Below are 21383 nucleotides of genomic sequence, written 5' to 3'. Positions count from 1 at the left end.
GTGTATGCTTGTAATAGAGCCCAACCAAAACTTGATTTTTTGAGCCCTCAAACGTTGTTATCAAACACTTGTGACAAAGATATGTATCAGAGGCACAATATTTATGTTTAAAAATAACTTTTTGTCTAAAATGATGTCATTACTAACTATAAGAATGAAAGTATGTGCTGATGAAAAACTGAATTGTCCTATTTCTATCCTCTCTAAACGTGGCATCTACTGCACTTTATTTGCTTCATGGTGTTTCTGTGACTGATAACACACTGATTTAGCTAATGGTGCTTAAAGGTGCTTATCACTTCCTGGCTAATCTGGTTAGTGAGATAGATTTACAAAGGTAGTAGATTTATTGTGGCAGAACATCCCTCCAATGCTAACGTGGCTCACACACATGTGGGTTTTACAGTAGGGTTTAAAACTGTCCCCATTTTCTAAGTGATGTATACTCAAACCATGAGACTAGCCCGGTGCCTGGCCCATTCTCTGACATTTACTGGGCTGGTACAAGGACGTACCCTTTCCCCTTCCCCTCCTCTTCCTCCCATTCCTCCCAGTTAATCAGACTGGTGTGAAAAGGAAGCTGATAAGCCCATTGTCTGGCTGACAATGTCTTGGTGATAGGCCCGTAGTGGCCAACTGGATGGTGCTCTGTCCCCTCTCCTTCCTACATCAACGCATCCCACATTTCCTCGTCCTGAGCCCCTCTGTCCTCGCCCCCTCCTCCCTCCTCACCCCTTTATCAACCCCTCTTCACCCTTTCCTCAAAACTCTCTTACCCCCCCTTCGCCTTTGCCATGCCCGCGCCTCTCCCTCCCTGCAGCCCCGTGCTATCCCTCCCTGACCCTTCTCCTCTCTCCCCTCTCTGCTCACCCTTTCCTCTTCTCCATTGAGCGGTGCAGAGCCACCAGAGGGAACTCATTAGTGCACTGCTCCCAGGTTAATTGGCTAGCTCAAAGAAAAGGACTGAGAAAGAAGAAATGAATGAGAAGAACACCCACTCTGTCCAGGGAGAAAAGGGAATCGACCTGTGTGTTTCTCACGCTGGCAGCTCCTCTAAACAGTGATGCAGCTGCTGTCAGGCCAGATGTGATCCTCTCCCACTGATTAGTGCTGCAGTCCTGCTAACTGTGCATGCAGAAGGGGCAAGGCCTTGGCCTCTATTGTTGGATTTATCTACCGTGGAACTATGTAACAAATCTGTAAGGCGCCCCATGTGACACGTTCATATTTCTCTAAGAAAGGAAAAACGATAACATCAAGCTGAATTGAAAGTGTTATCCACTGGCTATCTGGATGAGTCTATGCAGAGATGGCGGCTGCGGTCTTGCGCGCGGCCATGCAGCTGTCCACGAGAGACAGTGCACATGGCACGGCCCTCCATGTCCTGAGAAACAGAGGGAAATGACTCTTGAGGGAGTGTGTTGTAGGAGTGGTGCTTGTGACAATACCAGGAGTGTGTGAGTGGAGTCTGGAGTGCTGTCCACTCTTTAATTAGCCACGCCGCTTCCTGTCACCTTGGGCAACCAGCACATGGCGGCCAGAAAAAGACTGGCCTCACAATGTCAAAACAGTCATAAATAAATCAAGATTACATTACAGTCATTTTGGAAGATGCTGTGGCTGGAGCAAAGTGATTGAAATCATTTATCACCTCAATAAAAGGATATTTCTCAACACTGATATGTTTTACTATATGACCAATGTGCTAAATCCCCTGTATAATAAATATGTTATACATTTCTACATGAACTTAAATGCTTAAATAACAAATTCAGTTAGTTTTTAATTACAGTTTGCAAGGAATTATTCATTTGGACATCAGACATTTGCTTGTGGTATAATTCAAAAAGCTATAATACCGAACCATCCAATCTCGACAGATGCTTTTGTCCAAGAGGATGATGTCTTCCCCAATAGGAAGAATTTGAAGATCTTTATTATCCCACAATAGGAAATACCTGAGTAGCAAAATGGCATAAAAACCTATAACTTATTATATAAACACAATAAGATTATAAGACAAGTGACAATGTTAAAAGTGTTCTTACACTTGCGATTAAAGGTCCATGTGATTTAAAAAAAGAGACATCCTGCAACAATAAGAACAGGGATGAAATAAAGTGTTGAGGTGAGCGAGCAGCCATGAGCCAGTGTTGTGATGCATTAAATTTCAAAGCGTTTATTGCACAGGTGATGAATGAGAACTTGAACCTGTTGCACCTGATGTTTTAGAAACGTGAATCTCCAACAAGGCGGGAGGACGTCAAATTCCCTAAAGAGAGAATGGTCCGGATTTGTAAGGATGGATTTAGCTTTTTGGCTATGAATGTCTGACAAAGAAAGCAGATTGTATTCGCCATCTTAACAGTATTTCCAAACAAATCGGTGAGAGGGTCAGAAATTATTCATTTAAACATTTAGCCTCAGCAGAAAATGTAGTCGTGTTCGCCCTATTGCGGATGTGCTCTTTTATAGTTTGTGTACAGAGGGGAGGGGATTGAACTACCAACCTTACACCTGAGCTTCAGCCTAATAGATGTAATTTTATTGAAGTAGGTTCCTTTAGGTTCAACCTTATGGAGGAGTGTGTAGTGTAGAGTTCAGTGTAGTGTGTTGGATTATGTGTAGACAAAGTGCTGGTGGAGGACGTACATCCCGTCTTCCCTCTCTTTCTCCCTGTCTCTCTGTCTCCTTCTCTCCGGTGAGATGATAACAGGATCAGTGGTTCGCTGGGCTTCAGCCAGCGCAGGATCATATTCATATGAGAGGGGTTGAGACTCTCTCCAGATTGGCTGCTGTACCTGACAGAGTGTGTGTGCGTGTGTGTGTATGTGTGTGTAGGGGGGATTAGGAGTCGGGATAGCAACAACGCTAGTCACAAGCTCATCTTTTGCCGTCTTCACTTCTCCTCTGGATCTGCCTTGGTTTGTTGGACATCGCTACTCCTTGCAATCCCCCTTTCTCCTCCTCCTCTTCTTCCTCCCACCACCAACACACACACGCACGCACGCACGCACACACACACACACACACACACACACACACACACACACACACACACACACACACACACACGCACACACACACACATACGCTCACACACCACACACTAACCTCCCCCCTTGTCTTTTCAGCTAGGGGAGAGAAAGCAAAAAGCAAGACGGGGGGCACTGCATAGATTCGCTGCCATTGTGTGTCAATCATTCTGTCTGTGTGTGTGTGTGCGTGTGTGTGTGTGTGTGTGTGTGTGTGTGTGTGTGTGAGAGGGGGAGAGAGAGAGACAGAGAGAGAGAGAGAGAGAGAGAGAGAGACCTTGCCTCCAGTGATTAGCTCTGTCAATGCTGGGCTCTTGCTGCTTACAGAATAATACAGTAAGGCCTTGAGGAGCAGGAGGGTGAGGAGAGGAAGGTGGTCTGCCTATAGGCCTGACGCCTCAGCGGTCAATGGTTTCCCTTATTGTGTGAGTCTATATGCGAGTGTGTGAGAGAAAGAGAGAGACTGCGTTTGGTCATCTGTCTTCTGGACTATCTGTTTGTGTGGGAGATTGTATTTTTGCAAGGCAATTCAAGCTGAGTTACTTGGTTTTGTTAGGCAATGCATGAAATAAGAGGTGGATATCTGAGAGTCAAAGTGTGCACACATGAAAAGAAAATCTAACAATTAGTGCAGTCAGATCACACACACTCACTCACACACACACACTCACATCAGGTATGCCCTCATCTCCTGGTCAGTAAGCTGCATGCACCCTTCCCCTCTCTCTCTCTTTTTATTCTCTTGCTCTCCGTCTCCCTCAGACACACACACACACACACACACACACATGCACACACATCTTTTTGCTCATGTCATAAGTGGGTGTGCAGAGTATCGCCTTGAGCTGCAGATGAACATGAAATAAACACAAACTAGGGTAGTGACAGTTTTAAATCGGCTTTAGATCACTATGAAAGGTAAAGGATTAGGATGCTTTTTCCAGTCCTGAGGAGATAGGACGCAGTCTTGGAGGAGAGCCCACTCCTCTCAGCCCACTGCGGGCCGGGTGTCTATCTTCTAATCTTCTAAAGCACTCTTACACCATTTGCATGTAGTATGGCCTACATAGTTTGCATATCTGCCTGTATATACAGACTGTGGTTTGAAAAAAACCCCCAGATCTTTTACACAATGATGAGAGAATAATTTGTGTGATATAGTCATCAATTTCACCCTGTTTTTGTTTTATTATTACCTCACTATCCACATTACAATTTCTCCTCTGGAGGCTGTTTTTTTTTAAATTTGGTAATGCATTTTTTTCTATTAACAGAATTCAAGAATTTGTCTTTTTTTGTTTCAAACCTTTTAGTTTCAATGTAGAGCCTATGTGCTTTTTGTGTGGCCTTCAGATCATTTGAATTCCTTTAATACAAATGTATATCTGTGCTTCATGTATTATTTCATAAATGACACTATAAGTCGTTAATTTTTTTTCCTTTGCTGGCTTTACATCTCAATAATTCTCATCCCATATCCATTAAAGCCTCAATATTTAATGTAATTTCTAAAATTAAGATTTTGAACCAATTTTCTTATAAAAATGGAAGACAAACGTTAACAAAACTTTTATAACAAGCCAGGCTGTTTAATTTAATCCATGTTTAGTCAATATCTAATCGCTCTCTAATTGTGAATATATAGTGTACCGTGTGTAGGCCGTCTTTTGATTACCGTGGGTTTTGTCAGCCTTTTTCCAACCAAATCAGGCATGAAACCGTCCCGGGAAGACGTTTTTTTTTTTTTTATTTAATTTTTTTTTTTATTTGTCCCTATAATGCTTTTCTCTCACTTTCCCTTTCGAGTGCACGGAGGGAACTCGCAACCAAATCAAATTAAATTTTCTATTGAAAATGTTGCTCTTGTTATTCAGATGCTGGTTTAGGGTCTTTTGTGTGAATCTAATTATTCTCCACTATCAGGACGGTCCACAGGGTAATTAGTCACTTCTCACCAAAGTCCTCCCTGCATCCTCAGATTCTTATCACCCTAACTCTGACATTTTAAAAAGAGACATTTTTGTCTCTTTTATGATAGTCTGGAGTTTTTTTTTTTATTATTATTATTCCTTCATGCTCGCTCATTTTTTAAAGCAATTTGGTGCGATACAGTGTGCGCGTAAATAGCCACTGCTTTCCGAAAATCCGCCTGCCTCTCAATTGTGTCGGAGTGGTGGATAAAAAAAAACAAAAAAACAAAAAAAAACGACGTTGCTGGCTCTGTTAGGGATCCTGTTTTTGCAGACAAGCAGAAATGTTGCGCCGTGCCAATCAGAGCAATAATGCCGCGCAGAGTTGGGAGGTGAGGAAACAAGCGAAGGAGGAACAGTGGCCCTGAAATCAAAAGGAGCGCATGAATAGGTGCTTTAAGGTCCGGCCGCGGCGAGAGGTCCGGAGCAGGAGGACAATTCAACGCCTGCACGGCTCTCAATGAACTGCAACACTTGCACTTGGGAGGAAATTGGTAAATTTGAGTGGCGGTAATGGTCTCCAGAGTCTCTCTTACAGGAGACCCGGAGACATGAAGGCAAATTCTCCTGTCAAACAGCGACAAAAAAAAATCATTATCACCTCGAATATCATAGGCAGTAAACTGTAAAGTTCTTATAGGAGTATTAAAATAATGTCGCTGTGATTAGATGTGATCAGGATTAACACAGTTTACTTTTTTTTGTTCACTCCTTTTAAAATAAACACAGCTTCAGCTCCAAACCTCTGTTTCATATTTAATTGCTGAAAATCGACTCTACTACTGATTGCTGCACAGCATGACATGATTTTTTTCTTCATTTTTCTCTGCAAGCATTTATGTTATTTTTGGTCCACCTGTTTGCCTCTGTTGTTTTCAAGATCATTTTTATTTTATTTTTTGTGGAGTGTGGACTAATAATGAATCTGTGTAGTTGGTGATTAGGTATGGTCGACCCCCCCGGTTGCAATTTAAAAGATAACCTCACAAAATCAGTTAAAAAAAACCTTTTGATGCAACAGCAACAAGCACATTTTCAGTAGTTGAAGCTCAGCAGTCTAAATTAGATTTTTCACTCGGCTACCTCTGCTTCTTCAATCCATAATGCTCATTTCTGCCACCTGTAGGCTGTGACCTTTAGGCAACAGGGGAGTCTACACCTCCATAAAAATGCCTGAAATATTTATGTGCATCAAATCTAATATCCAGCCAAACAGTCTGAGGAGGCAGCTAAAATATGAGTCATGTCCATTAAATAATAAAACACCCACACAGACGGGAGACAGGAGAGCAGCGGTCAGATCAGCAGATCATGGCTCAGGCTCGATCACACTGACAGCTGGAGCAGTGATGACTTACCAGTAATTAAGATGGGGCGATAACAAAAGCAGCACAAGTGAACAGACGCATCACAGACGCACACGTAAGGTGTGCGTCTGTGATGCGGCAAGTTTTGCATGTCTGTACGTGAGCCCGCAAATATCCATTTATTTGTGTTTAATACACTACCTGGCAAGTGTTGATAATATGTGATTTTGTTGGTTTTCGCAAAGAGAGAATGGTGGTGATGGTGGTGGTGATGGTGGTGGTGGGGGGGAGTATGAGAAGGAGGGTGTTTTCTAATCAGAGTCACTGTCGTTTTTGTTGTCACCTGCTCCCAGACAGACAAAGTGGCATTTCCTGACTGTTCCCATCCCCGTCTGAGTTATCTGACACCCAAAAATACGGCTAACGGGGAAGCAGGGAGACGAGGCACCCACAGCCTTATCCCGGTAAGGAGATGGCTTCTTATCAGATCAGGCTAGGAAGTTTATTTTATGGAGTAAATCTGTATAGAGGGGATAAAGAAATGACACATCCCTTGCGGACACAAAGGGAGAAGGAGATTAGTCCTCCAGCAGCATATATGGCTTTAGTTCAACCTGACAGGCAGCGGATTGAAAGGTCATGAAATAATAATCCCCCTATTCTTCCGCTCTAATCCTACGAGGGTGTGTTTCACTATGGGAACGTATGGGCTGAGGCTATGTGCTGCAGGGTGGATGTTCATTTTGTGTTGTCACTGTATTTAGATAGGCATCCAACACTGATTTAAATTAATTAGACTAATTATGATTGAAGAGGGATTTTTTATGATGAATGTCACTGCCAGTGTGTCTGTCTCTGATGTGTTTTTTTTTTCTATTTTTGTAAGTCATGTTTGTACATATGCTGGAGGTTATTTTCTGTGTGCCTGGCTTATTTTAAATCAAACATGTTGGAGGTTAAAGGGACATTGCAAAAAAAAAAAAAAATCTCCCTTGTCCTCCACCATTTCACACACACATATCAAGCATCAGGTGTGATGCAAACAAACACTCTAACCTACTGCGTGAATGTCAGTTTGCATGCATGCACAAGGGAAACGGGTGCAGATTATGCCATTTAGGGAAGTGTGATCCAGAACAGTGGATGTGTGTGTGTGCGTGGGCATGTGTTATGTGTTTGGAGTGTGGTGGGTAGAGAGGTGAAGGGAGGACCGGAGGGGAGGGGGGTCGAGTCTGCCCAACAGCCCGATAATCAAGCATCGAAAATGAGAGAGAGAAATTCAATGCAAACTAATGTGTTCCACACAATTACTCGATTAATAATTCTTATTCCATTACAGTGCCATGGAGACTCAGAGAAAGAAAGAAAGGGAGAGAGATGGTGGGAGAGAGAGATTTTCAGAAACGGGGACGGAGACGAGAGAGAGGGGAGGCGGGAGGGGAGGGAGGGGGAGAGAGAGCACATCAGGCTAAGAGATCTGCAGTGGCTGTATATTTCCCAATGCCTAGTTAAGGCAGCAAGGCAGGGGTCAGGAAACTTAATTATAGCGTAAGTGGATAGAAACTGCAGAATGATAAAGAGAAACATGCAGACAGATTGGAATGGCAAGGACAGGTTTAATACTATTTTCTCCTGTCTGCTTCCCTCCCACAATACAAGCCAGACCCGCAATCACACAAGGAAACAGCCCATACACCCCGCCTGACAATAACACTAATGCATATCAAAATTACATACTCGACAACTGTGAGGCATTTTGCATGACCACTATTACTTTCCAATTTTGCGAGTTCAAGAAAATACATATCCCATGTAATGGTGATATCAGAGGAACTTATTTCCATGCTGCGTGTGTCAGAGCTCCAGATAAGCCTTCACCTGTGGTCCAACAAGAGTTATTAAACCATATCTACCACCGGCTGAATAAATATTTCTAATTTTTAGGATCCACCATTAATTCCTCATCCTCTCCTCTTTATTTATTTTCCTTAATATCTCATAGTCCAGATATTTTGAGGAAGCCACATGTGTGTCTTCCACGTGTCTTGATTTGGATTTCAAATCAGCGGGCCTCAATGGGGCGGCCAAATACACACTGTCCGCCGCACGAGCTCTGCAATCTATTTGCACCGTGTAAGATTTGCATATCTGCAGCTCATGAAGCAAGGCTTTAATTTCCTCCTGCTGGAGATAAACATCACCTTGTTGGAGCAGATGGGCGGAGGCAGGATGGGGTCAATGAAGAAGAAGCAGGACAATGGCGCTGGTTCAGGCACTGAATGGCCAGAAGTAATAAAATTGCACAATTTCCATACCGCGGCCAATTTTTTTTTGATAAATTAGGATCAAATGTGATATAAGGAGATTCTGAAAAATTCTGAGAGGTGGAGGATGGGTGTATTATATTCAGTTTGTCGCATGTTTGTAGCATACATTGCCACATTTGTGACTGACAGTATCCTCCTCATTTGTGCACAAGGTGAAAAATCACTTCTTTTGACCTAACTATGATCTTTAATGTCAAGTGATATTTCATGTCAGCTCCTCTTATAGTGTCATCCTCATATATATTGTCTTGGTCAATGTCTATATTGAATATAATTAATACTCTCTGTACAGCTAGATTCTATTTCTTGCTCCTGTTGACATATTGTACTGATCACAGTATGAGGGGTGCCATTTTCTATGAATTAAAGTGTCAACTAAGCACCTTTCTTATGACAATATTAGACACAATGGAAATGATTAATTAGCTCCACATAGATGGAGTTTAATCAGTGTCTGAGCTTGGATTTACATGTAAAGAGGTAAATTGGACCTAAGTATAAGCGAAGTGAACTTTTCTTAATTTTAGCTTATAGACTGTGCAGTGTGGGAGCTCACACATTGTTGTACGCCATTTGTATTAGAGAGGGGAGACGGGGATGGCAAGAATAGTTTCTGAATACTGAGCAGCTCATGCGGGAGTTATGTAAACCTCTTGTTGTTTGGATGTAGGAACCTTGTAATTAAAGTACTTCTACAGGGGACGGTTCCGCTTTCTGCCTCGTGGAGAGCCGGGGCGAGGCTGGAGGTTACAGAGGGTTGGAGGAAGGGGAGGTGGATGAGGTGGAGAGAAGAACGTTCCTGTCTTTTATTAGCTCCCATTATCTTGTATTTATTTATTTATTTATCAAAGAGACCAATGCAAATCAGGATCCCAAGTCATGGATCCAGCTAATGACACAGACGAGAGTAATTAATTAAAAAAAAGCACACACACACACACAAGCGCACACATTATACATGTGCGAACCCTCATGTAACAAGTTCATCTGATTTTCAAAGACGCCACGCGGTCGGATGAGGCGAGAAGAGAGAGGAGAAGGCAAGAAATCTGCATCACAGTGTTAATTTAATCAGACTTCAGTAATACCTCTTCTTCTCCTCTCTCCCCGGGCAGCTTGCGGTTTCTCTGCTAGCTTGAGGAGAAGATGAAGGGAGCTTTCAGCCTCTTAGAAGATGAGGGTTAAAGAACGGAGAGATTAAGGAAGTGAGAGTGCGACTGAAAAGAGGGCCGGGGATTATGTCATCTACAATTGATGTGCTCTCTTAATGTACCTTTAAACATGTGCCACTGGGGCCTGCTTTTATAATGTCTATTCACTCATGGGAAGGAGAGGGGGTTAAAGTATTAACCCAGGAATACTTTGCAACATATGTGTGGCTCCTGTATTGAGTGTAGTTATCAGGGTTTATGTCACTTTGAAATGTATACGGCGTGTGGAGAGATCGTCTTTGTCAAAGGAAGTCCATTTCTGCTCGGCTTCCCATACGCTGCCATGCGTTGTACTGATCTCCATATCAAAAAAGAGATCCTTTATCGAACGATCACTGGGACAAAATGTGTCTTTATTCCACGTCTTCAGCTCCAATGAAAATGTTCCCGCAATCTAGTCCAACTTGGACTATGAGCAAAGGATTTATTAAATTGACGGATTCTGCTCAAACCGCTGAATGAATTGTCTCTCAAATTGCTGCTTGTCTCAACAAAATGACAGCGTAGAGTGTGTGTGGAAGATCTGCAGATCTTATCCATAAGAATGTTATGGGGTTAAGTGTACTTGGAGGTGTGTGTGTGTGTGTGCGAACATACACTTGTCTGAGTGACTGTAGTGTGTGCAACCATTCGATTAAACCCACAGCTATCACTAACCGGATTAGCTGAGTGGACAGCAGAAGTCTATCATTGCTTATTGATTTCCTCTGATTCCCATCAGCCCATCAGGGCAGGACATTCTGTGAGTGGCCCCTGAGGGACTTGCTGCTGCTGGGCTGAGGTTAACGTATCTAAGAGGCTTCAAAGCAGGCACCCATCTTTCTGTGTCAGGAAAAGTCAAATAAGTCAAAGCTATCAGGGGCAACAGATGTTCCCGTCTCTCCTCCCCGTGTGAAAAATACAGTTCGACTCCATCTCAAGTGAAACACAGGGATCAATCTAATCAATAAATCACTGAGACAGTGTTGAGGAACAGTAAGCGAGTCTCTCCTGACATTGCGGAGGACAGGGCAGTCCTTTTCTGTCGGTGGTCAATTTTTTCGTCAAATTAAACAATGAAATCATTGGCTTTTTGTCTTACCCCTGCTAAAATCTCTCCTGCTTGTATGTCACAGTTTGTGTTAACAACAATTCAGCTGGATTTATACGTGACAGGAGTGGAAATATAGATCCCCACGGCGTAGGTTTTGATTTGTAGTTCAGCGTCTGATTTCACTCCATGATATCACCACCACAACACTAAACAGGTATATCATATGTGATTAGGCTGTGTTGTACTTCACACTCAGTGGGCACTTTATTGGGTACATTGGTACAATCTAATGCAATCGGATACAGCTGTTCTGCCCTTAAGTCTAGTTTTATGATGCATATAATGTTCTGTTTTCATGGCTTGTGACGTTTTGATTCAATTGTATGATTTAGCACTGAGGTCATCGTAAGTGGTTGTGTTAAAATTACTTATATTCTGTCCCCCTTCCAAAAAATTAGAAACACTTCTCAATATAATGCAACCTTTGAATGTGACCTATTTATAAACATATAAATGAATATATTCATTTCAGTCTCACTAAAATCTTATGTGCTTCCTGAACATGGATTTTTTTGTGGATTGCATTAGCCAACACTGCTTTCTTCTTCTTCTCCTTCTACTCCTACTCCTGCTCCTACTTCTTCTTCTTCTAATTGTGTCCAGTTTGGCTGGGTCTGCACCTCCTGGACCTAGTGCTGCAGCTGGCCCTGTAGGCGATGAGTCTGTGGAGGTATGGAGGCGCAATAGCTGCCCCAACAACTGTTGGTGTATTCTGTTTGGACAATTAAAAGCTGTGAATCATTGTACTCCAGTCACTTATTTTCCCAAGGATTTTCCTGTCCTCGAACTGAGAAGCACCTGATTCAGTACTGATTTATACTGCTTGAAGGTGAACAGAGAACCCTGTTTCAGCTGTGAATTTATCACCTGTGAAAGAGAGGTTCAACTAGTGTCCTACTTTTCATACTTGAAATTGAACTCTGTCTCGGCTATTTTGTCTCGACTGAGGAGGGGCCACATACAAGTTAAGAGTTAGCAGCAAAAGTTATTTTTCAGGGGTATTAATATAATGCATCAACAACAATCTATCAATATGTGATTATGTACAATGCAAAAATATAATTTGTAGTTCCTCTTTAAAATCAGCTACAACACACAAATAAGTGACTGGAAGATTTAGTCAAAATTTAAAGGTCAAACATTACTGACGACGAGGCTGCATTGACAGGGCTATTTGTCCAAAAGATTTTGCGCACCACATTAAAGCTTATTTGTTAATTGCAACCATCCTCCTTTCTCACAAATGACTGTGCCATTGTTTCCTTCCTTCAAGAATAAGAGAAGAAGAAGTGAAGGGGCAAAGAGGGATAGAGAGTGTAGTGCATCTGGGTAAGAGAGAGATAGAGAGATACTAACAGGAGATAATAATCTAGTGGAAGCTGTCAGCAGTTCACCCTCGATGGCTCGGGTGTCAAAGGCTAAAAGAGGTCCACAGAAATTTGTGGAATTAATAATAGTGTTTGTGAAAGGGTGAGAAAGACATGTACGAGCAGGTTTAAAAGTGTACCTCTGGATGCACCCGTGACAGGACCAGAAGAATTAGTCCAATTAAAAGTGGTAATTGCTTTGCTAATTTCTCCTATTAATTTCTCAGACTGTACGAAAGAGTGAGAGCATAATAGGCGAAATGTTTTAACCCTTCATCGCCTTAATTCCCTCTCTCACGTCATCCTCACTGTCTGCATGCTCTCTGTGTATTTTAATCGCTCATCTCAGCTCCCCAACACTTACACACTCGCCTCTGATTTCTCTTGAGCTGCCTTTGTCTTATGCTTTTCTCTACAACTGGAGGATTCCCACATTTTTTCATACTGGCAGCCTGGGAGAGATGATTATTACAATGTGCAAAATAGTTTATTTAGATCCTGGTTTAACAGCTTTATTGTTCATTATCATGACAAAATGATAACATAAATTGTCACCAATATTTTCTCCACATATTTTGTTACAGAAAATATTAAGTACAACGGTACTGTATCAATTCTAAATAATGATCCAATTTTCAAAATCATTTTTTGATGTATTTGTGGGAACATCAGGCCTGTGGATGGGCTTTTCACATTGCAGTGCGGTAGCACTGGTTGTGTATCAGTACCCATGAAAGATGTCTTTACAATGTTTAACATTTGGGAGGACTCATTGCAATTGTAGTTCTTGTGGGAAGTGGAAGTTAACAAGATAGCTAACTAGCCTGCTAATTTGCAAGTTGGACTGCCTAGCATTACTTTTACTTTGTACCCGACCAACTCTGTCAGCACACACCGTCTTGATGATGACCAGCCATCCCATCAGTGCTGTGTATGTCCTACATTATCCAAAGGAGGAGGCTCTATGTAGTGTGAAGACCAGCAGATGATCTGAGGAGAAACGCCATCCCCCCTTGTTAAGCAGGAGTCACCTTTTACTTATAATGTGATGAGAGTAAGGAGAGTTGACCAACAAGATGATGGCAGAGGATTTGTTGTGGAAGCGAAAAGCAAAAGCACCTGTTTGGCAATATTTTGGATGTAAACCCAGTGCGAACAGGGAACCTGATAATGTTCATGAGTGAAATGGAGTTGGTTACCTCACTGAGAAAGTTAAAGGTGTGCAGCCTGTCACATGCAGCTCCTTCTTCTTGTTTTCATCCTAAATGTGTGCACAGTGCACAGTTTGATTATGCATATGGGACAAATGCTCTTTTTTATTGTTGTTATTAATTGTGGCTGCACAGGTACTGTCCATTGCTGAAGTTGTTCATCTTAGCAAGTAGAAGGTGTTTCTGTCATTGCCTTGTGGTCACTATTTGGCTCATAGATATTTTGTGAAAATATTCCTTAATCAAAGTCACATAAAAATAATTAAAGTAACTCTGAAGTCATGGACATTAACTATTTTCTTAGCACTCCATGCATTGGTCAAGCTCCTCTTAACACCAGCAGAGAAAAAATCCTGGCCATGGATAGCAGTAAGAGCTAACCTAACTGAATACATTGCATTTCCTGTGACAAGCCTACTTCAAAATAAAAGTTGCCGTGGCAACCCTAGTGTGTATGTTTCATGAGTCCAGTTTTGGTGATGGCAACCAACCAGACTGTCAAAGCCCACGACAAAGAGAAGTTCTGTAACCTCTGTACTCTGTATGTTGATCCGACGGTAACATGCAAAGTGGTCAAATCATGAGGCTAAGCAACAACCAACGCCAACCCCATTTGAATTGAATTGTTACAACAATCTGTTTTTCGTGCCCCCTCACACAGATATTGCTCCAATCAAGTTAGGAGAAGTTGTAATCAAATGGTTACACAGGTCCAAACAGAAAACAAGGACATATACTGATTTCTCTTTAAAAAAGAAGCTGTTATTTCAGTTTGACTTCAAACAGAGTTCAGTATTCAACTCACCAGTGGAAACTGCCTCATCGTCCTCACACACTTTGAATGCACGAAGAACAGCAGTGCATCTTTTTCTCATTAATCATCATATCATTGTGTTGTGACTGGACGTTACTATTACAGGATCAGAGAGGAAGATTTCCATCAGAATGCCTTCTCGTCTGACTTGATTACAGCCCATACATGTGTCAAAAAAATACCCGGGGAACAAATGAATCTTCTCCTCTGCTGTGGCCGACAAGGTGGTCAGCCATGTAATTTGTTCCCGTCTAGCTCGGAGTGTGTAGTGTAGGCAGTCCATTGAATTCCCATCCGTCATGGTTAGTTACACGCCTGTCAGCTGCTCTCCCACTGCCCAGCGGTCTAGCCATCACCCCTGACCTGGAAGCATTATATCTAAATCACATTACATGGCCCGGTGTTCTTTATTTCCCTTTTGAAGTCACCAGAGTGAGACATCTGTCCGGCCCTGTTTGAGTTTACTTCCCACTCAGCCGCCACATCTTAATTAGCTGATCTGATTTTCTGTGTATGAGTGTGTGTGCCTTTTGTGCGTGTTTGGGTGAATCTGCGCTTGTGCGTTCGACGCCGTGCATCTATGTTTGTGTCAGCAGATAGGGGTTTGTTTGTGGGCTGAGGGTGATTGACAGGCTGATGGGAAGATAATATGCTGAGAACGACAAGCAAAAGGACTTGGAATTCATTCATTGTGACGATAATGAATCTGAGAGAAAATCCTTGTGTTTGTTCATTAGCCATTGAGGCTGGATCACATGGCCTTCCAGGCACTGTCAGCCACAGATGTCCCTCACTGAAGGATTCTGCAGCACCTGAGTCCTTCCAGGCTAATAAGGTTGTAATTAGCACAGCAGTGAGAGCTGCATGGCCCTGAGACGAGCTCTTCCATTAGAAAAGTAAACATTTCTACTTGTTTTTCAATCAATTCTGACTCCGCTCAGTACCAATGTACAGTTCTTTTTTTCCTGTGTATCCTGCAGTCTCTGAGTGTGTGTGTGTGTGTAAATTTGCCCTCACATGTGTGTTGCAGGGCTCTCAACATGAGACCATATGCTTAGGTGCAAACACCATCATAAGCGTTTTTATACTGGACAGCAACCCGCCAATTTGGCTGTCCTTTTTGCGGCTAGGTCCGCGAATTTAGACAGACCGCGGTATATTGGGGGTCTGTTTTGGTCTGCCAATATGACGCTTAGGAGGGTACACTTTTTGCCGCCTCCATTGCTATGTAAATCCAAGTTGTCGATGTCCCGGCAATTGCGTGACATTGGCGGAGGTGTCGATGACATGCACTGTTGTGTGACCCACAGCCGGGAGTTTTAAAAGCAGGAAACAGCTGATCACAGCAGTCAGTTCATCACTTCATCTGCGGACGTCAAGATGAGCAACTGGAAAGCCGCTGAGATCCGGGAGATGCTAACCATCACAGCTGAGAGAATCGTCAATAACCAGATCACTCGTCACTGTTCATGCCCAACTTCGTGCTTCACGTCATGTCACATGTTTATGCCTACCCCAGTGGCAGCTTTTTTGAAAAGGAGGAATATTACACCTCCGTTTCACATAGACAAGACGGCAGATTGCAGCCTTTACCTGGCTGCAAATGTGCCGCATTTTCTAACTAAAAGGGGCTTATTCCTGACCCTTTGCCATCTCTCCCTGGAATTTAACGTGACTGAATGCTTGCTCTAACGTCTGCGCCTATATGGAGTGGAAATTGGTTTCACTTCCCTTGTGTCCTTGTCGACGCTATTATGTGATTATGATTTACTGTACATATTGCAGTGTCCCGTTTCATGTCCTTTGACATAGTTTTGACTAAACAGCACATGGAGGAATGTAGGAAAAGTCTATATAAATTTTAAGCGCTGTGAAGGAAAATTAGAAATGGAGATGGAAGAAAAAAAAATCACGTCTCTCCGATATTAAGGCCACAGCCCTGCACCCGACACTGGAAACACTGTTCTGTGAAATAGTCTCATTTATACTTTGCTAGAAAACTAATTAGCCTGGCAGTACTCGACCCCTGCCGTCTCCCCACATACAATCTGTGGACTTCGTGTACTGCTCAAGGTGTGCTATTACTGCATTGCAGTGATTCTACATGGCAACACTGAGACATTTGTGCGATCCAAGCCATTAGCCTCAAAAATTAGACAGCTATGTTGCCAGTTCAAATTTCCACACAAAGTCAAAATTTGACACTTAATAAAAGATCACTGATAGACCAGTTTTAAATTTAGCTGAGTGCTGTCAGTGACCAGTTTAAATGGTAAACATAATGAGATGAACCATATTCAGTTTCTGCAGTAACCAAGTTATTGTGCATGAAGGACGGAAAAACATAAAAATAAACAGAAATACAGAGCCACTTCCTGCATTTTAATGGTGTTACTCTAATGTCAGCTTGTTTGTAGACCTCTAGTGTCACTCTTCACTTAACTGGTCTTTCAATGGTTTACACTGCCCCCATTTGAATAACACAACAAAGTTAGGACCCCATTTTATCTCACATTCACTGCCCCGAAAATCCCATAGAAATGTGCAGGCTAAAATGTAAAAAATAATCTGTTTTTCAGTCTGGGGAAGACGATCAAGCAACTAAAGATAGGATCAGGTTCTTGTAGAGGGCAGGTGAAAGTTAAGCAAATCCAAGGATAACCAAATCTGCTATTGAGGGAGTAATGTTTAGGCAGTAACTGTGGTTGAAATGTTTGCTGGTTTTCAGCTGGCATGCAGCATCTGGTCAGGGAAACATTTCATACAAAGTTCTACAGTGTTAAAACACTTAGATTGTGCTGTGGTGGAAAGGACACAGATGAGTAGCTTGCTATTAACACCTGAGAGGGATTGCGTGTCTTATGTTTATGTCTATTTGTGCTTTGTTAGATTACATTAGCACGTTGTATTAATGTTTCTCCAAGTTCACATTGAAGTCAAGAGGTTCTTTACAGGGACAAATCCATATAACTATCTGTATGACCTTTTTATTGGTAAAAGCAGTGGATTACTCCAAAACAGGAGGTAAATTGTCCTTTGGCAAAAGACACATTTTTCATAACATGAATCAACCTAGAAGCCACTGATTTTAATAGATTGTTTATTGTGACATTGATTGCATCAAAGCTAAATTGACAGACCTGCTTGCTGTTCACATGGGCGGCACATAATAATCATAATGTGAGCACTTATGCAGAAAATTGCAAGTAGTCTTTAGTATGACCTGAAAAATTTACAGTGAACAGTAAGAATAGGCACACAATCTGCACATAGCATTTTTATAAACCTTTTTGTATGACTTTGCAGTGTCACAGTCACAATGACACTTCTGAGATGTTTCAGGATCCTGGTAAATTAAACTTGGTGTATTATACAAGGTTGTAATGCAGGTTTTAAATGGTGTATACACATAACAGTTTGTCGATCTAGTAAGGTTTTTTTCATGAGTGACAGGAGTGTCTGACATGTCAGTTGTATTGCATTATACAGGCAGGTATTATTATTCTGTCTATCCCATTTATATATGTATATATATAAAGAGTCAGGCTACATGTCAGAAACGCCTCTCTGCATCATGCAGTACAGTTCAGCAGCACCACAAACTGCAACCTCTAATCTATCCGTAAATGTAAAAAAACAAATTTCAGCCTTCATGAAGACGGGTTTTTTTGCAGGACTGTTGCATTAGACTGCATCAGTTTTAGCAAGGTTTACCTAATAAACTGGTAACTGGTCTCACAGCCACACATCGTCTCATCCGGTGAATGAAGGAAGTGAAGCTAAGTATCTTTATAATGTCTCCATTCACTCATAAAATAGTGCTTCTTATTTTTCCTTCACTTGGATGTTTGGCCTTCACTGTGCACAATGATGTATTTGCAGAGTTTGACACTAAGAGGCTGTTTTTAGATTCATGTTCTAAAGGAGGAAAAGTTTCCTCACTAAGTCTGACTCCAAGATGTGCTGTTATGCACGTCACATTCTCACTAGTTTGGAAGTCAATCGTGGTCCAATATTTCCTGTGAAAACTTGAAACCTCCTAAAAAACACCTGAAAGAAAGTATATTTGCGTATTTAGAGTGTCTGGATTTTTCAATAACTGAAAAGGAGTAGATGTAATTTTTTTCTTACTTCTTTCACAAAATTTTATTTTACCATTTCTTGAAACATGCTTGGAGGGGATCTTTGAGAGCTACACATAGGTGTAGGAGAAAAATCTGTACTTCTGAGCATCACACCCTCTTAAAATATTCTGAATTGACAACTAAACACATGTGTCTGTACTGGTTATTAGGAGAATCAGTACTATACTGTGTTTACCACATTTAATATTTTCAAATCATTTACTGTTGATGAAAAAAAGTTTGCTCAGTCTGCTCAATATAAAAATTCTGCCCATTCTTTATCCACATACCACACAATTGTGTCATTCTTTCCATGTGAATGGCTTGGAGAGAGAATTTTATAGAACGTTATATCCTTCAAGATTGTGTAGGCCTTTATTACGGCCTGTGTGTAGGACAAAGGTATACAACAGCCATCTTTCTTTTGTGCCCCCGACATTGAAAAAGAATAACTGCACTTCATAGTAAAAGACAACTGATAAGACATTATCCTGTGTCATCTGGTAAACACTATTCAGAAATCCCTTCACTTCTTCCTTAGCGCTCGTCCCCCTCTGAGAGCAACCTTCACGTCCCTCAGATTCTTCACCTGATTCACTTTAACTTCTGTTTCCACTTCATCCTCCAGCTCACAAAATAACTACCTTATTGAGCTCAACTGCTCTATGGGTTGACTGATATTATTGTCTGATATTGGCTGATCACAGATATATCATTATCTGTGTGTAAGTTGTCTGTTATGCGCCAAAATGATTATTTTTGAAAGATATTATGATGCATAAAAAGATGCATAGGCTAATTTATAATTATTAAATTCCCATTGAAGTTTACTCTTTCATTGCACTGATGTGGTTTTGGACAATAAAGTTTAAAGTTACTGTTACTATATTTTACCGTTTACTGTAAAATATCCTGCCACTGTGATATATCTCTGTCATAACATTTAACATTCATTTGATGAGCTGATATATCTGATGAAGAGAGATGAGTCTAGAAATCTAAAGTCAGTAACCATATTGAAGATTTAAGGTCAAGATACCTTTATTTTTCATTGCTTTTAAATGTAATACATTTTGTTTCATTACCACTGATAATATCAGCTTATCAAATCTTTGAAAAATGCAACTGAACTGTTTGTGTAAAGCGTTTTATATTTCCATGCACTGCCCTCTTAGAAACCTTGTCTAGACATGATTTGACCCCAAGAAAGCCCAGCTAAGAAAAACAATTTGATTTGATTTTTTTTTTCTTCTGAAAACTCAAATTTCTGGTTATTTCAAGGGATTTTCTAGACTTTTGGACCTCACTGTACTTTATCCGCTGTAACCTCATTTCTCTCAGCAACCTGGTTTCTAGTGTGATGATAAGTGATAATTAACAAGTTGCCCCTAATACAGCAGTAGAATACAGAACAGTGAATTGGATTTCGTACTCAAATGCGGTTTATCGAATGAACACAGTGCCACCTATAAATCAAGAAAAAGCAACACAGTTCCAAGGAGGCTCATTAGGTTGGTTTTAAAGTAAAGACCCTGACAAACAAGCAGTTGTGCTAACTGTTGACATTGTAACAATATACCAATAGGTTTTGTACTTGTGTGTGTATGTTAAATCATGACAAAGGAGACTCATAAAAAGAGTGTATGTGGACACGTTTCATGGAGAATACATTTATGGTTAAAAGAAAACAGATAACAATATATTCCACTTACCATGTTTCACAATACACAGTCCTTTTCCAGCGTAGCTGTATATTTCAGTGTTTTGTTTCTTTGACAGGAGAACATGTACAAGTCCAACTTAGTCCTTAAATCCTCTTTTAAGGTTGAAGAATTCACTTCACATTAAATCAAACAGTCCAAGTAAGAAGAAGAACAAATCTACAATATATAATAAGTATATACGGACTGAAATACACTGCTGTAGATAACTCCTCATTTTAACTTCATGAATCAGCCGTTCCTCGTCCACGCAGTGCTTTCAACACAAGAGACAGAAATAAATAGAGCAATGGCTCACTATTTCAAGTTCAACCCGAAACAGAGCACTCATTGCCAGTTTGGACATTCCAGTACAAACAGTGCGATTGGATTTCGTTGTTGACGCTCACTTGTTACACATTCAGTTATGACTCAGCAATAGAGGTGCTGGAGGGCAGCTTTTGGAGTTTTGGATAGAGACAGGCTAGCTTTTTTCCTTCTTTGTCCAGTCTTTATGTTGACCTAAGCTAATTTTCTCCTGGCTCCAGGACACATGCGTGAGAGTGGTATTGATCTCCTCATCTAACTCTCTGAAATAAAGTTAATTTAATAAGCATATTACCCAGAATACTGAACCATGAAGACCATATTCCTTTTCTTATTTCCTTCAGGCTGAATGAATAATGTTTGAGTTTGATGTGTGTATCTTCTAACCAAGCATTCACAATTGTCATTATTGGCCTGCTAAATTAAACGTACCAGTTGTTAGTAATAAGCTACCAGCCCAGTCGCTGGGATACAATGTTAGCAATAAATGTTTCTGCAAAGTACTTATATGTTTACATTTGTACATGTCGTAGGCCTATGTACCTTATTGACACTCATACAAATGTGTCATATCACATTTACATTATATGTTTATGACCTGACTTTCATATCCTGAAGTGGAAACTCTCTTCACCAGCCAAGAGTCTGAAAGCTGTGTAGAGCAAAGGATTTGTGTTTATAATCTCAGTCGCGGTAGTAACACTCTTTTACGTTACTCAATGGAGCATTAAATTGTCAAGATTAATCAAATTGCATTGTTCAAAAGGAAGTGTTTGATCTGCAAACTGCTATCTTTGCAAGCAGCTTCAGCCACGGTTCTTGGTTGGTTGCAAATACTCTCAATGACAGTTTAAGCAATATGAGCTGGCGTCTTCTGCAAAAAATTGTTGTGGGTTA

This window comes from Pagrus major, chromosome 9 (assembly GCF_040436345.1).
Source record: "Pagrus major chromosome 9, Pma_NU_1.0".
Lineage (NCBI taxonomy): Eukaryota > Metazoa > Chordata > Actinopteri > Spariformes > Sparidae > Pagrus > Pagrus major.
Note: the sequence above shows the minus strand (reverse complement) of the source record.